The sequence below is a fragment of the Mauremys reevesii genome, linkage group 8 (assembly GCF_016161935.1).
Source record: "Mauremys reevesii isolate NIE-2019 linkage group 8, ASM1616193v1, whole genome shotgun sequence".
NCBI lineage: Eukaryota > Metazoa > Chordata > Testudines > Geoemydidae > Mauremys > Mauremys reevesii.
This window is the reverse complement of record NC_052630.1, coordinates 48,322,878-48,339,067: the sequence shown is the minus strand read 5'-3', so window position 1 is coordinate 48,339,067 and position 16,190 is coordinate 48,322,878. Positions and strand designations below refer to the sequence as shown.

General features: G+C 49.5%; 1 protein-coding gene across 1 annotated transcript in view; it reads right to left on the bottom strand.

Annotated features, from left to right (window-relative positions):
* Window positions 1-16,190, bottom strand: part of UCK2 (uridine-cytidine kinase 2) — a 40,647-nt gene that overhangs the window by 16,635 nt on the left and 7,822 nt on the right. The window lies entirely within an intron of this gene.

Genomic DNA, 16,190 nt, shown 5'->3' with positions numbered 1-16,190 from the left:
ACACCCTAAATAAAGCCCAATGGAAAGTAGCTAATTCTGCACCAGCCAGAAAACACAAGGGCCTTTCTCCAAGAGCAAGCAGGGCTCGGAGGAGCAGCAGAAAGCACATCCTGGTGCCTCTTGGCACAGAGGCTAAGGGAGCTGTTGAATGAGCAGCTCAGTTCATGGCTCTGGCTGACATCTCACACATTCACACTGACAGAGGGAGCAGAGCAGAATGAAGAGCCATGGAGCTGGGGACAGGTTTCAGGGAGGAGCTGCTGGGAATCCCAACCTGCTCTGTAAGGAAGATGTTTGAAAAATCACCCTTTCGGGTGCCCAAGCTCAGATTGTTTGGATGGCAGATTAAGCTAGTCTGGGGAGGGTCCCAACAGCTGGGGGAGCAGACACATGGCTGGCGGAAGCCTTCCCCAGCTCCATCCCTACCGCTGTTCCCCAACTGACTCATCAGGGAGGCAAGTGGCACGCAGGGGCGGCTCCAGGGGTTTTGCCGCCCCAAGCAGCCAAAAAAAAAAAAAAAAAAAAAAAAAAGCCGTGATCACGATCTGCGGCAATTCAGCAGGAGGTCCTTCGCTCCGACCGGGAGTGAGGAACCCTCCACCGAATTGCTGCTGAATAGCTGGACCTGCCGCCCCTCTCCGGAGTGGCCACCCCAAGCACCTACTTGCTAAGCTGGTGCCTGGAGCCGGCGCTGGTGGCACAGAAGCATCAGAAGAGAGGGAAGTAAGGAGGTGGCAGAGTACAGGTGTAGAGAGGAGGAACTTTACTCCAAACAGGTTTGAAGATTTAAAACTGAACTAACAGCACAGAGAGGAGAGCTGCACTGGACCCCATGGGTCCCTGGGAGCTGCAGGAAAAAGCACCTCTGGGAAAAGGGGACGGGGATCCCCTAACTTTAAGTTGTGGCCTCAGTCCCACACCACAGCACGTGGCTGTGTCACTAGCAGGCTGCCTCACTGGAGCCCTGACCAGTTTGAGCTTAGATTAGTTACAGAAAGTAAGCTGATGCCTGCAAAACTTCACCTGTTTAGGCAGCCACGTAACCACACTAGTGCTTGCCTCAGGCAGTTAGTTGGCAAGGGATTCTGGGTACCTATTCCACAATGTACCAACACACTGCATTGGCTTGCGAGCCTCAGAGGAACAATCAGGAGCTGTTGTTCCACTTCTCCCACTACTGACTCAGCTAGCCTCCTAGTTTGCCAGGACGGACCTCCCTCCCCTCCACGTTCCCCACATTTCCATTCCCACCCCAAGCCATAAATAATGCCCCTGCTTCCAGCTACACACTCTGAGCCAGAAATCCCACCCTGGAGTGCCAGTTGGATCGCCAGCTCAAAGTGCTTAAAAGCAGCAAAGAGGGGCTTCTTAGCATTAACATACACCCCTAAAAATGCCTGTGGCCATGCTGCAGCCTACACCCTCCCACCCCCACCATTAAGTCAGATGTTCCACAGTTGGATTGCTGGCTCAGGAGGTGGAGTTGGAGCCAGGGGCATTATCAGAGGCCAATGGGAGGAAAGTCTGTGGGGGTGGGTGGGTAGGAGGGGACCTTCAGCTGGAGAACAGATGAGCAGATTTGACAGCCCCATGTCCCTTCCCCCTCCAAGCCCAGATGGACCCCTTCTGCTATGAGCAGTGCACTATGGGCCAGTGCTTGGAGGATTCTCTAGCCACTGGAGCTGTACAGAGTGAACGGATAAACCGCTTATAACTGGTTCAGCTCTAGAGAAGTGGGCTGTTTGAATTGTTCTGTGGACAGCTCAGCCCTCACCTCAGAGTCCAGGGGCTGGCAGAGCTACCGTTCTCACCAGCCTCTGTCTTGCAGAGCTCTAATTCTGCAGCCACCTCTGCAGCAGAAGGCCTGACAAGAAGCTAGGATAGGAGTCACCACTTAAGTTTCTGAAGCTCAGCCTCCCTATATATAGATAGAGCTAATTTCTGGAGTTCCCCAGAGCTCAGCTAGAACAGCAGCAGTTGGGAAACTTCAGGTTGTGTGTTTTTAGTATGAAAAATAAAGAAATTCAGGCTCAGAAAACAAAACAAAACAGCATCCAGTAAAAGAGGAGGTAATTTAATTGGGGGTGGAGGTTGAGAGAGCACACAGGCAGCTATGCAACCCACTCCCATCTCACGTGGCTTGGCTACACTTGCAGATGTGCAGCGCTGGGCGTTACAGCTGTGTTCATACAGCTGTGTAGGGAAAGCGCTGGTGAGTGTGGCCACACACAGCTACCAGTGCTGCAGTGTGGCCACATTTGCAGCGCTGTTGGGAGTGGTGCATTATGGGCAGCTATCCCAGCGTTCAAGCGGCAGCAACGTGCTTTTCAAAAGAGGGGGGTGGGGTGGAGTGTGACAGGGAGCGGGGGAGAGAGAGAGGGGATTTTTGGAGCCAACACTGTGTGTCAGCTCCCTGCCTTGCAAAATCTGAAAATTTCCTCGACCCCTCATTCACTCTTATCTGCAAATAGCCTGCAGACCAGATAAGCAGCTGCTCCAACTGACTCCCTTTCTCCCCCCCCCCCCGTTTCTCTCCTCAAGCAAACACTCATCCCCCTGCCTGCCTCATTCACAGCAAGGTAGTGGGTTATCTCAATTGATTGGTCACAGTCAGTTACAGATTGATCACAGCAAACAAGAGCTGTGTTTGTTTTTTAGATAAGCAGCTCTCGGAGCCCCGAGTTCACAACAAAACAAAGAGTAATTTAGTTTAAAGCATTCTGGGATATCTCCTAATACCCTGGAGGCCAATAACAGCGCTGGTATGTGGCCACACTTGACGAGCAGCGCTGCATCACCAGCGCTGCACTTGTTATACCCCAAGCAGACCAGGCGTTCAGCCAGCGCTGCAGCCAGGGAGTTGCAGCGCTGGATGTGCTTTGCAGGTGTGGACAGTTACTAAGTTGCAGCGCTGTAAAGCCTCCACCAGCACCGCAACTCTCCAGTGTGGCCAAGCCCGTAATGACTGTTGGCCAATGGTGCTTTATAGGTAGGAGGTGGCGTCCCTTCCTGATATCTGCAATGGACAGCTGACACCCAGAAGCAGGATATTTAATTCCAATAGATCTTATCAAATGGATATTCACTTATCCAGACTCTCTCATTAAAAACAGAATTCAACTAGAGCCTCTGACCCTGCAAGCATCCCACACTGTGGGACATAGTGCTGGGGAAGGAGGCAGGGAATGGGAAAACAAAGGAGAGGTGATGGCAAGCAACTCATGATGATTGGAGTCAGGAAACACTGTTTCAACATTCCACTCTGGCTTATCAAGCTGTATCCCACTGCTTTCATAAACACTTGCCACACAGATCATCCCTTCCCCTCCTCTTCCTGTTCTCTCTCTCCTAGCTAGATTGCTGCCCATCAATATTGACATTCCAACTCTGAGAATCACTCTGTCAGGAGTCAGCAACGTGCTATGGGCAGAGCTATCAGCCAGCAACTCCTTTGGGTTCTTCTTGCAAATTTCTGATAGCCTTTCCATTTGTGAATTAGCCCTCTGTCTCACACAGGGACAGAGCCTCTGCTGGTGTCAGTGTAGCTCCATTGTAGTCAGACTATTTGCCCAGCTGATGAGGGAGGGGAGATTGGGTTCCCTGGAGTCAAAGGAAGAAAGTTCCAGACTCAGTTAAACTAAAGCTCCTATCTCCCCACTCCAGGAAGCAGGAGAGAACTGATGTCACGGCAGAGGAACACTGAGGGGTAACTTCTGGCCTCTGTGTTCAAGCAATAATTGGCTCTTGCCAGGCTTGCTGATCCTACAGAACATGGTAAGGCATATAAGGAATGGTGTCTTTGAGGGTCCAGCTGTACAGCTATGCTCTGGCACTGGAAGTGGAGGAGTTCTGGGAACATGTCAGACGCTCGCCATCTCTTCCTCTAGTGGGATTATTTTCCCCCTTTGCAATCAGCTTACGTGGCACCCCGTGTATTCAGCAGCATGAAGTTAAACACTAGTTGTGAAGTGTGGCCCGTGATTGGTGGGGGGAGCTAGCCATGCCTCCACCTTGATCATCATTTAGAAGATTGAGGGCAGAATGCAGGGCCCACCCGCACACCTGTTTCTCTTCATCTGACCCTTTAAGGGTGAAGATCAGAGCGCGTGCAAGCTGCATTTGCCTTCCAGCAGCCTGCTTCTATCAGGCACCAGACAGGATGGCTGCACAGTGTGGGCTGGAGAGCCTACTTCATTTTTCTTAATGAATTTTAAGGGCTATCAGAAACAATGGGGGAGGCATCCATGAGGATTTCCTGCTCTCTAGCCAGGAAAGACAGACACAGATGCTACCCTCCAGCTCCAACTACTGCAGCAAGGCCTCCAAAACAGCATGTGCCTCTCTCACATAACAGACTGATTCAGCTCCAAGGCAGCCTGAGCCTCCAGCTGTGCAGAGCTCTGATCCAACCCTGAACGTCAGGGTTTTCTGGATCAAAGCAAACCAGAACTCCCAGGCAGGGAGCAATGCTTCAAAAAGGAGGGAACTGGGACAGCTCAGAATGCAGTGGGGTGGAGCTGGAAGGAGATGTGTGTGTACAAGTAGAACTACCTGTGTGACGAGCAGCAATGGGGAAAGAAACAACCAAGCTTCACAGGGGTTTGGGTTTCCAAGAGTGACTACACTACGCATTTAGCAGCGTTAAACCGATTTAACCCTGCACCCGTCCACACAACGAAGCCCTTTATATCGATATAAAGGGCTCTTTAAACCGATTTCAGTACTCCTCCCTGATGAGAGGAGTAGCATTGAAATCGGTATTGCCATGTCGGATTAGGGTTAGTGTGGCCGCAAATCAACTGTATTGGCCTTCTGGCGGTATCCCACAGTGCACCATTGTGACCGCTCTGGAAAGTGATCTGAAGTCGGATGCACTGGCCAGGTAGACAGGAAAAGCCCTGCGAACTTTTGAATTTCATTTCCTGTTTGGCCAGTGTAGCGCGCTCACCAGCACAGGTGACCATGCAGAGCTCATCAGCACAGGTAACAATGCAGTCTCCTGAGAATCGAAAAAGAGCTCCAGCACGGACCGCTTGGGAGATACTGGATCTGATCGCTGTATGGGGAGAGGATTCCGTGCTAACAGAACTCCGTTCCAAAAGACGAAATGAAAAAACATTTGAAAAAATTTCCAAGGCCATGATGCAAAGAGGCCACACCAGGGACTCAGTACAGTGCCGTGTGAAAGTTAAGGAGCTAAGACAAGCCTACCAGAAAACCAAAGAAGCAAACGGAAGATCTGGGGCAGGGCTGAAAACATGCCGCTTCTACGCTGAGCTGCATGCAATTCTAGGGGGATCCGCCACCAGTACCCCACCCCTGTCCGTGGATTCTGAGGTGAGGGTGGTAATCGCAGCCATGGCTGAGGATTCTGCGGACGGGGAAGATGAGGAGGAGGAAGAGGAGGACGAGCTTGCAGAGAGCACACAGCACTCCGTTCTCCCCAACAGCCAGGAGCTTTTTCTCACCCTGACGGAATTACCCTCCCAGCCCTCCCAAGCCACTATCCCAGACAATGAAGGCATGGAAGGGACCTCTGGTGAGTGTATCTTTGTAAATATAAAACATGGTTTAAAAGCAAGCGTTTAATGATTAATTTGCCCTGAGGACTTGGGTCTAGAAGTCTGTTAACATGTCCCTGGAGAATTTCCGCTCCATCCCCAGACATCTCCATGAAGCTCTCCTGGAGGTACTCCAAAAGCCTTTGAAGAAGGTTTCTGGGCAGGGCAGCCTTATTCCGTCCTCCATGGTAGAACACTTGACCGCGCCATGCATGTAGCAAGTAATCTGGTATCATTGCATGACAAAAAGCCTAGCTGCATATGGTCCCAGTGTTTGCTGGCATTCAAGCAACATCCGTTCTTTATCTCGCTGTGTTATCCTCAGGAGAGTGATATCGTTCATGGTAACCTGGTTGAAATTCAGGAATTTAATTAAGGGGACAGAGATGGCCATTCCTAATGGGCTGTTTGCCTGCGGCTTAAAAGAAATCCTTCCCTGCAGGTAGCCAAGCAGGGGGAAGGGGGAGTGATTGGAGCTGAGCCTTTTCGCGTTTGGCTAGCGGGGATCTTCCCAGCTACCAGCCATGTGGTGGTGGTGGGTGGGGGCGTAAAGCGATCATCCTAGAGAATTAGATGGGGGTGTGGTTTCTGCTGCTGCATGTTAACGGGAAAGAAGCAGCACTGAACAAGCTTTGCTTGGTATTTGGGAAAGGAGGCACTGTGTATACGAAGGCTGCAGAAGCGGAAAGACAATGGCTTACCATGGCCACATGCAAGTTGAATTCTGCTACCTGGACCTGCGTCTGTGAGATCTAACACCAGAGCCGCAGGCACTCAATATTAAGATGCAAAATGCGACCTTGTAGTGAAATCACATGTGTTATGTAAGGTGAATAGTGTTGTTCACCGTGAAAGACTACAACCATTGTTCTGTAAAACGTATCTTTTTAAATACTTCTCTCCCTTTTTTTCCCCCTCCCTCATGCAGCTGCAAATTTTTCAAGCCTCCCTACTCCATCCCGAAGGCTCTCTCAGATAAGGCGGTGGAAAAAAAAAAAAAAGACGCGAGACGAAATGTTCTCGGAAATCATGGAAGTGACCCGCAATGAAAGAGCTCATCTGAATGAGTGGAAGGACATGGTATCAAATTACAGGAAAGATGCCAGTGAACGTGAGGACAGGAGGGACGCTCGAGATGAGAGGTGGTGGCAGGAAGACCAGAGGAGGCATGATGCAACGCTGGGGCTGCTGCGTGATCAAACTGACATGCTCCGGCGTCTGGTGGAGCTTCAGGAACAGCAGCAGGATCACAGAGTGCCGCTGCAGCCCCTGTGTAACCACCCTCACCATGTTGCATATCCTCCTCACCCAGACATGTAAGAACGCGTGGGGTGAAGCTCCGTGCACCGCCCACTCCACCCCCGTGGACAGCCCAACCAAAAGGCTCTCATTATTTTGAAAAAAATTTTAGTGGCCTTTTCCTTCCCTACTATCCTCCTCCCAAACCACACCTGGGCTACCTTGTCAGTTCTCTCCCTCTTTTTATAATGAATTAATAAAGAATACATGATTTTTAAATGATAGTGAGTGACTTTATTTCCTTAAGCAAGCTGTAATTGAAGGGGGAGGGTGGGTTGCTTACAGGAAATGAGTCAATCGGGGGGGGCAGGGTTCATCAAGGGGAAACTAACACAGCAGTCACACCATACCCTGGTCTGTGATGAAACTCGTTTTCAAAGCTTCTCTGATGTGCACCGCTTCCTGGCGTGCTCTTCTAATTGCCTTGGTGTCTGGCTACGCGTAATCAGCGGCCAGGTGATTTGCCTCAGCCTCCCACCCTGCCATAAAGGTCTCCCCCTTACTCTCACAGAGATGGTTATTGCTGCTTGCTGTGTGCTCCACAAAAGGGGACATTGGTTTGGCTGAGGTCTGAGCGAGTCAGTAATGTGCGCCAGCGTGCCTTTAAACGGCCAAATGCACATTCTACCACCATTCTGCACCTGCTCAGCCTGTAGTTGAACAACTCCTGACTACTGTCCAGGCTGCCTGATGCCATGGCTCATGAAGCCATACACAAGGGGTAGGCTGGGTCCCCCAGGATAACTACAGGCATTTCAACATCCCCAACTGTTATTTTCTGGTCTGGAAGTAATTCCCTTGCTGCAGCTGTTTAAATAGAGTAGTGTTCCTGAAAATGCGAGTGTCATGAACCCTTCCCGGCCATCCCACATAGATGTTGGTGAAACGTCCCTTGTGATCCACCAGTGCTTGCAGCACCACTGAAAAGTACCCCTTGTGGTTTATGTACTGGGTGCCCTGGTGCCAAGATAGGGATACGGGTTCCATCTATCCCCCCACCACAGTTAGGGAATCCCATTGCAGCAAAGCCATCCACTATGACCTGCACATTTCCCAGAGTCACAACCTTTCGTAGCAGCAGCTTAATGACTGCTTTGGCTACTTGCATCACAGCAGCCCCCACAGTAGATTTTCCCACTCCAAATTTATTCCCGACTGACCGGTAGCTGTCTAGCGTTGCAAGCTTCCAGAGGGCTATTGCCACTCGCTTCTCCACTGTGAGGGCTGCTCTCATCTTGGTATTCTGGCGTTTCAGGGCAGGGGAAAGCAAGTCACAAAGTTCCATGAAAGTGCCCTTAAGCATGTGAAAGTTTTGCAGCCACTGGGAATCGTCCCACACCTGCAAAACTATGCGGTCCCACCAGTCTGTGCTTGTTTCCCGGGCCCAAAATCGGCGTTCAATGGCTAGAACCTGCCCCATTACCATCAGGATCTCCAAAGCGCAGGGGCCCGTGGTTTGAGAGAATTCTGTGTCCATGTTCTCATCACTCTCATCGTCGCGCTGCCGTAGCCGCCTCCTCCTCGCCTGGCTTTGCAGGTCCTGGTTCAGCATAGACTGCACAATAATGCGCGAGGTGTTTACAACGTCCATGATTGCTGTCTTGAGCTCAGCAGGGTCCATGCTTGCTGTGCTATGGCGTTTGCACAGTTCACCCAGGGAAAAAAAGGCGCAACACAGTTGTCTGCTGCTTTCACGGAGGGAGGGGTGAGGCTGTACCCAGAACCGCCCCCGACAATGTTTTTTGCCCCATCAGGCACTGGGATCTCAACCCAGCATTCCAAGGGGCAGGGGAGACTGTGGGAACTATGGGATAGCTATGAGACAGCTACCCACAGTGCAACGCTCCGGAAATCAACACTAACCTCGGTACATGGACGCACACCGCCGAATAATGTGCTTAGTGTGGCTGCGTGCACTCGACTTTATACAATCTGTTTTAAAAAACGGTTTCTGTAAAATCGGAATAATCCCGTAGTGTAGACCAGGGGCGGCTCTAGAAATCGGGCTGCCCCAAGCAGCGCGGAGCGCTGCGCCGCCCTTCCCCGGTCCCGCGGCGGGTCCCCTCTTCCCGCGGCTCTGGTTGAGCTCCTGCCGGCATGCCTGCGGCAGGTCCACCGGAGCCCGGGACGAGCGGACCTGCCGCAGTCATGCCTGCGGGAGCTCAATCGGAGCCGCGGGAAGACGGGACCTGCCGCAGTCATGCCTGCGGCAGGTCCGCTCGTCCCGGGCTCCGGTGGACCTGCCGCAGGCATGCCGGCGGGAGCTCCACCGGAGCCAAATGCCGCCCCCCCGGGAAACGGCCGCCCCAAGCGCCTGCTTGGCGCGCTGGTGTCTAGAGCCACCCCTGGTGTAGACATACCCTTAGAAAAGGGATTCTACCTCTCTCCCCCTGTGGAGAGTCACCAATCTGGGGTAGTTTAACAATTGGTGCTTGTTTTACACTTACACACACCCTCCTTCACCCATTAATGCAGCCACTTTCTTCATTTAGCTTGGACAGTGAAATGAGACCGCTCAGGTTCACTTCCTCAGTTCTCCAACACCATAAGGAGCTTGTTGCATTTCAGCCAATACAACAGGGAAAGAGTTAAATCTCTCCAGCCCCACCCATAAAAACCCTCACCCATTCCTGAAATACAATATAGTGTCCTCTCCCCATACCCTCTCACTATATATTGGGGGGAGGGGGAGGAGGAGGTGGGAAGGAGAGTAGGAGCATAAAATACTTGAAAAATAGGACTCCATCCAAGTACCAGCCCCCCTTAGATGATCTGCAGCTGGAAGCAGGCAGAAGATGAGCTGCTGTTCATAGGGCTATTGCCCTCCCCCAGCAGCACCAGACTGGAAGTGAACTCTCCCCTGCAGACTCTTTCAGGCTAACACTATATGATGAGGAAAAGCCCTCAGGAAGTTCCTGCCAAAAAGCTGGTGATATAGAGAAAAGATCCAGTCCCTCTCTGCAAAGCTGCTTCTGACAGACACAAACCAATCATGCCCTGGTGGGAAAACTTCAGCCACTGGCTTGAAAGGAAGATTCTGAGGAGGAGGAAAGACTAGAGACACACACAGAGGTCATAAGTTCCCCTGCACAACAGGAACAGAAACTCCTCTAGCATTGGGAAGCATCCCCTTCAAATGAATGACACAAATCCCCAGTACAACACACAAGAGGACGCAATTAGGAAGAGACATGAAAACTCCTTTAGTGGTCTGGAAGAAGGAATGACCAGTGAGGTGGCAACCTTCAAGTCAAGACCTGAGAAGACTATGGAGAAATTCAGGAGCATCTAACCAAGCTAGGTGAATGGGCAGCAGGATAGTAGAGAAAATTCAGTGCTGACAGATGCAAGATAATGCATACTGGAAGTAATCTGGACTCATACATACTGCTGGGCTCTAAGTTAACTGTAATTGCTGCAGGATGAGACTTGGGTGTCATTTTAGACAACTCAACGTGAAGCAGATGTCAGTAAAAGAATGTAGTAGGATCAATAACAAATGGAATAGAAAATATAATGCCTTTAGAGAAGCAGCATGGTCCAGAAAATAGGGCACTGAGCTGGGTCTTCAGAGAACTGCAGTCTATTCCTGCCATTGACCTGTGTGTGACCCTAGGCAAGTCACTTCCCTTCCCTGTGCCTCTAGCCGGTCTATTTAGATTGTGCTCTCCTGAAGAGCTTGCAAAGTACAGGACCTAGTATAAAGGCCCCCCCCCCCCAAGTCTCAGCTGGGGCCTCTAGGCATTACTATAATACATATAAACTAACTCCCTTTATATAAACTAATGTGACACTGTCACCTAGAATATGGTGTTCAGTTTTAGTCATGCTATCTCAAAAAGGATAGGACACAAATAGAGGGGCACATGTCACAGAGGGGCACGTCACAGAGGGGTTAAAAAAAAAAAAAAGGCCATTCACCCTCAATGAATAGGATGCTTTCCCAGGCAAGTGCCTTCACCTCTTCCAGAATCTAAGCTTTCACTTAAATATCATCAAGTACCATACCTGTCTAGTCTTTCTTGGTCACAAAGAAAGGCTTTGTAACCATGAACTGAGTGAAGTCAGCGCACTGATGTCTCCCTAAGCCTGCAGGCACACAGCTCTAGTGCCTCTGCTGCTGCTCAGAGCTTCCACAAGCTGCAGTAGAGTGAAAACTGACTCAAGGCCCTTCCACTTTTATTACTCTTTCAGGTGCTGTGGTAGCAATGCAACTGACAAGAATCTGATCAATTTCATTCTGCTAGGTCTTGGAGAAAATTCTGAGTAACAGCAAGGTAAGTGCTAGAGCTAGTAACTAGAGAAGCCCTACCCCTCCTGCAGCAAGGCAAAAGGTTATGTAGTGGAAACATCTTCCTTCCAGCTGACGGAGGCATCATGCCCAAACAGTGCTGACTGCATCTCCTCCTGCAGTCTTTCATATCTGTTTGCAACACAGGTGCAAGGTTGGGCAATGTTAGGAGGGGATGGGGGAAAAATAAGGAAATAGGAAATGAATATTGAGGCAATTCAGGAAGAAAAATAACATGGTCTATAAAGGAGAGTGTGGAGTAGAAGGAACTCAGGAATGGCAATTAGTAAGGACCAGTGGAACACTCATTTCATGAGTTTTACCTGCATCCATCAAATAATGTATTCAATTCAGCTATAGAGCTGGTTAAATACTATGGATGAAGATGGTCTGATACTATTCAGAACATATTAACCTGTTAGAATAGTAAAATTAATGCCTCTACCCCGATATAATGAGACCCAATACAACACAAATTCAGATATAATGCGGTAAAACAGCGCTTTATAAAAAAAAAGAGGTTGCTTTATCTTCTCCCGTGTAACTGGATGTTCTCATTAGCCATATGTGTCTTTTTATGGTTGCATGACACCTACAAAGCCAGAGTTGGGAGATACATTAACCTCTGGAGTACCAAGCTCAAAGACCCTTTTCATGCTGAGATAATCCCAGCTCAGTCAATGTTACAGAAGAGCTATCTGAACAGTGCACCGACTCCAGGTACAGATAGAGAGGGGAATCCTGCTGCAGAGATAGCTGCACTGATCCTAGTGGAAAAGGAAGCAGATCTGCCTACGTGACAGACAGGCATTTTGCTCCAGCACCCTCTGCACATCATCTTTACTCCTGGGAAAAGCTTTCCATTTCCACAGGGACTCTCCTCATTTAGATCCCTCTGTAATGCGGAGAGGGGACGGGAAAGAACCATCCCTATTCTAACTCTCAGCATCTCCTCTCCACTGCTGGGCTTGATTGTGCTTCAGAAAGAGCAGAAACTGACCCTAACCCTGCAGCTGCAATCTGATTGCCCTGGACCACAATGCTTTGTACATTTGGCTACTCTGGTTATGGGGCTAGATGTGATGGATTCTGAAATGACCATTCATGTCACCAGCCCATGCCTACCGTTGAACCTTAAAAGGTAACAGGAAGCAAGGCAAGGTCCACACTGAATGCCTTCCACCAAGGAACAAGAGATGAGTGAAGACTAGTACCTATGGGCTCAGCCATTAGCTAACCCGTTCCCATTTCAGAATTCTCTGTCTGGTGGGTGCACTGTCAGCCCCTCCTGTGTCAGGGCCAGGCTCCGAACCACACTGAAGGCTTGTGGGGCACTGGGGCTGGAAAATCCCCAGTCAGTCTGCTTTTCTCCCTTCCTCAGAGAGGCAGACTACAGAACGCTGTGAAAGCCCATCCCTCCATCCAGAACCCTTCTGGTGCAATCCCACCACTGCTCCCTTTCACTCCAGGAATAGCAGATCCCTTGAGACAGCGAGAAAGATAAATTTCCCTGAGATCAAGAGAGCAGTTCTCATTCACCAGTAGAAGTGTGCAGCCAGACCTTCCACTGACATCCATGTGATCTCTCTGGGCCTGGTTCTCTGCTGCCTTGCTCTCACATAAGAGCTGAGCAGGATTTTCTATTCAATGAAAGCTTGATTTGGGGGGGGGGGGGGGGGAAGGATTGTGTACTGGAATAAAAAAAGAGCTCAGAATTTCAGAGAACAGCTCCAGGAAGGCAGCCCGGAGAGAGAGCTTCCCCAGGAAGCCCCAGCTCATTGCAGGCTACGGGGGCTTGCAAAGAAGCTGGGAGCCTAGAAGCCCAGGCTGCGGGTGAACCAGGCAGGGGACCATTGGAATGTCATCAAAAAAATCAACATATTCCCACGAAGCCATTTGATCTCCATGAATTGGCATTTTTCCAACCAGCACCAAGTTACACATACACATATGCAGAGAGGGTGTTAGTGACTTCCCCAATGCCTTGCAGATCAGACCCTTACCCTTTTTACTGGTCAGAAAAGCAACATCCTGGAGGTGGTGCAAATTTCAGGCATGGTTGTCATTAAAAGGAACTGAAACTTCAAATCACCAGGGTGCCTCAACCAGCACTGAAATTCTCTTGATCCACAGATCAATGCACACTCCCCCATCCTAAAGTCCCCACCAATGTAGAGGAATCCCCACAGCCAGCCTTTGGAGCCCACAAAGCCCCTCCCCTTGCTAAGGCGTAGGACCCAGAAATGTAACATGAGAACTCCCATGTATAGAGAAGGAAGATCCCCTCAAAGAGATTTCCCTCACTGTGCAAGTGAGTGGGGCTGACAGCTAGTCTCAAAATTAGTTACAGTTCCACCACAGCTACCCAGCTCTGGCTATTAGAGCCACAAAACCCATAGCCACAGGTCCTGGAATGCAGGGAGGACCCCTGTCAGTTCATTGCTGGGCAGGGCCAGCTAGGATTCTGCCAACACTAGGCCCTCTGCTGTTCCCCTACCCAGCCACCTGCCATAGGCTGAGCCAGCTCCTCTAGGCAGCCAGCAGGCCCTCTTGCCAAAAGGAGGGGCAGCTCACCAGCCTGGTCTAGTGGACTGAGCTAGAGACCAAGAACCAGAAGCCAATCCCAGTACTCACACCAACTCCCTCTGTGGCCTTGGTGATGCCACACAGGCCAAAGAGTTCAAACAAACATGTAAACTTGGGCACCTCAGTAAAGGCAACTTATAGTCTCCCCCCACTTCCCCAGAGGAGCTGAGTACACACAGCTAGCCACCTTCAAAATCCATATTTGGATTCATGTGCCAGGAAGCTGTGGGTACTCAGTACCTCTGAGCAAAACAAAGCCACAGTTGAGGGCCCCAATTCTACTTACCCATATTTGAGTAGTCTTAAATTACACCTCAATTTCCCTATCTGTAAAATGGGGACAATCCTGACCTACCACATAGAAATATAGGAGATGCAGCATGTAGTTAGTATTTGTAAGATCTTGCCCAGGCCCTAAAACTCATCAGAAGGTGCATACAAGCCTTGAGTGCCCTGGGACCAAGCTGCCCCCAGAACCAGAGTTTATTTTGACAGCTGCTCCTTGGCAAAGTCTTTTTTAAACAGTGGCATCTATGTACAGACCTCAGCACAGGCTGCTGGGCTCCAGTTCTGCAGCTGGAGGGGAGAGGGATGAGCCAGTTAAATCTATGGCGCATTCCAAACACACACCTCTGCTCAGTAACCCTGCCTAAAAATCTTCCAACCCAACACTTCTGTGATCATACCCCACAAGACAGTGAGCCAGCCAGAAGGGACTCGAGAGGTCAAGTCCAGCCCTCTATGCTGAAGCAGAGGCAAGTCACCCTGTCAGGGATGATCTAGGTAGTTTGTCTAACCTGTTCTTAGAAACCTCCCATGCTGGGGATTGCACAGCCTCCCTTGGGAGCCTGTTCCAGAGCTTAACTACCCGTATAGTTAGAAAGTTTTTCCTAATATCTAACCAAAATCTCCCTTGCTGCAGATTAAGCCCATGACATGTCCTACTTTCAGTAGACATGGGGAACAATTGATCGCAGTCTTCAAATGTGTTAAGGGAGGTTATAAAGAGCACAGTGATCAGGTTGCACCCTCCCATGAGTCTTCTTCTCTCAAGAATTAAATATCCCCTTGCCTTGTTTTTGTTTTATATTTTCCTCATAAGTCAGGTTTTCTAAGCCTTATGACATTTTTGTTGCTCTTTTCTGAACTCTTTCCAATTTGTCTATCTTTCCTAGAGTGTGGTACCCAGAACCAGACACAGTACTCCAACTGAGGCCTCACCAGTGCAGAATAGGGTAAGACAATTATGTCCCATGTCTTACACACGACGCTCCTGTCAATACACCCAGAATAATAATAGCCTTTTTCACCACTGCACCACATTGTTGGCCGATATACAATTTGTGATCCACTATAGCTCTCAGATACTTTCCTGCAATACTACCACCTAGCCAGTTATTCCCCATTTTGTAGTTGGGTATTTGATTTTTTCCTTCCTAAGTAAAGTATTTTGTACTTGTCTTTACTGAATTCCATCTTGTTGATTTCAGACCCGTTCTCCAATTTGTCAAGGTCATTTTGATTTCTAATCCTGTCCTCCAAAATGCTTGCAACACCTCCAGGCTTGACGTCATCTGCAGATTTTATAAGCATACTCTCCACTCCATTATCCAAGTCATCAGTGAAAGTATTGACTATTACTAGACCTAGGACTGACCCATGTGTGACCCCACTAGATACACCTTCTCAGTTGGGCAGCAAACCATTGATAACTACTCTTTGAGTATATCTTCCACCCAGTTTCGCATGGAGCTTATAGTAATTTCATCAGACCACATTTCCCTAATTTGCTTATGAGCATGTCATGTGGGACTATGTCAAAAGCCTTACTCAAATCAAGATCTATCACATCGACTGTTCGCTGGAGGGGAGGGCACACTCAGTCAGTAACCTTGTCTCTCTCTCACACACACACACACACGTCCTTTATTTGAGGAGAGAGAAAGGAGAGCAGGAGTTCTCATTGGGATCTTTGGTTCCGAGAGGAAGTGGAGTTGTTGCAGAGTGTTTAACAGAACTGTCAAGCAATATTAAGACCAGCGTTGGGAAATCACCTGGAGGGGTCACGAGGGCAGGGAAAAAAAAAGAAAAAAAAGTCTCCATTCAATTCTGCACTTCTCTGGTGGAACTGCCTACAAGGGAGCCAGTTTCACCACTTCCTAAAGACCACTAGACAGCCATCAGACAATAATGTGCTTTGATTAGGCCCAGCATAGGCTGGATTCTGACAATGGGAAGGCTTTGTATCCCAGCCAGCTCTTACTAGTAATGCATTTCACTGGACAACAGATGTTTAATAAAGAAGCTGCATTGTGGCCTCCTAGGCCATCACATTACTACTGCTCCTTTGACAGTTCTAGTCATGGGCATCAGACTGAGTCCTCATCTGCCTATTACCACTTATGCCAGCAACAAGGCTTCTGCAACACATGGGCAGGGCCAACCTTATGGGT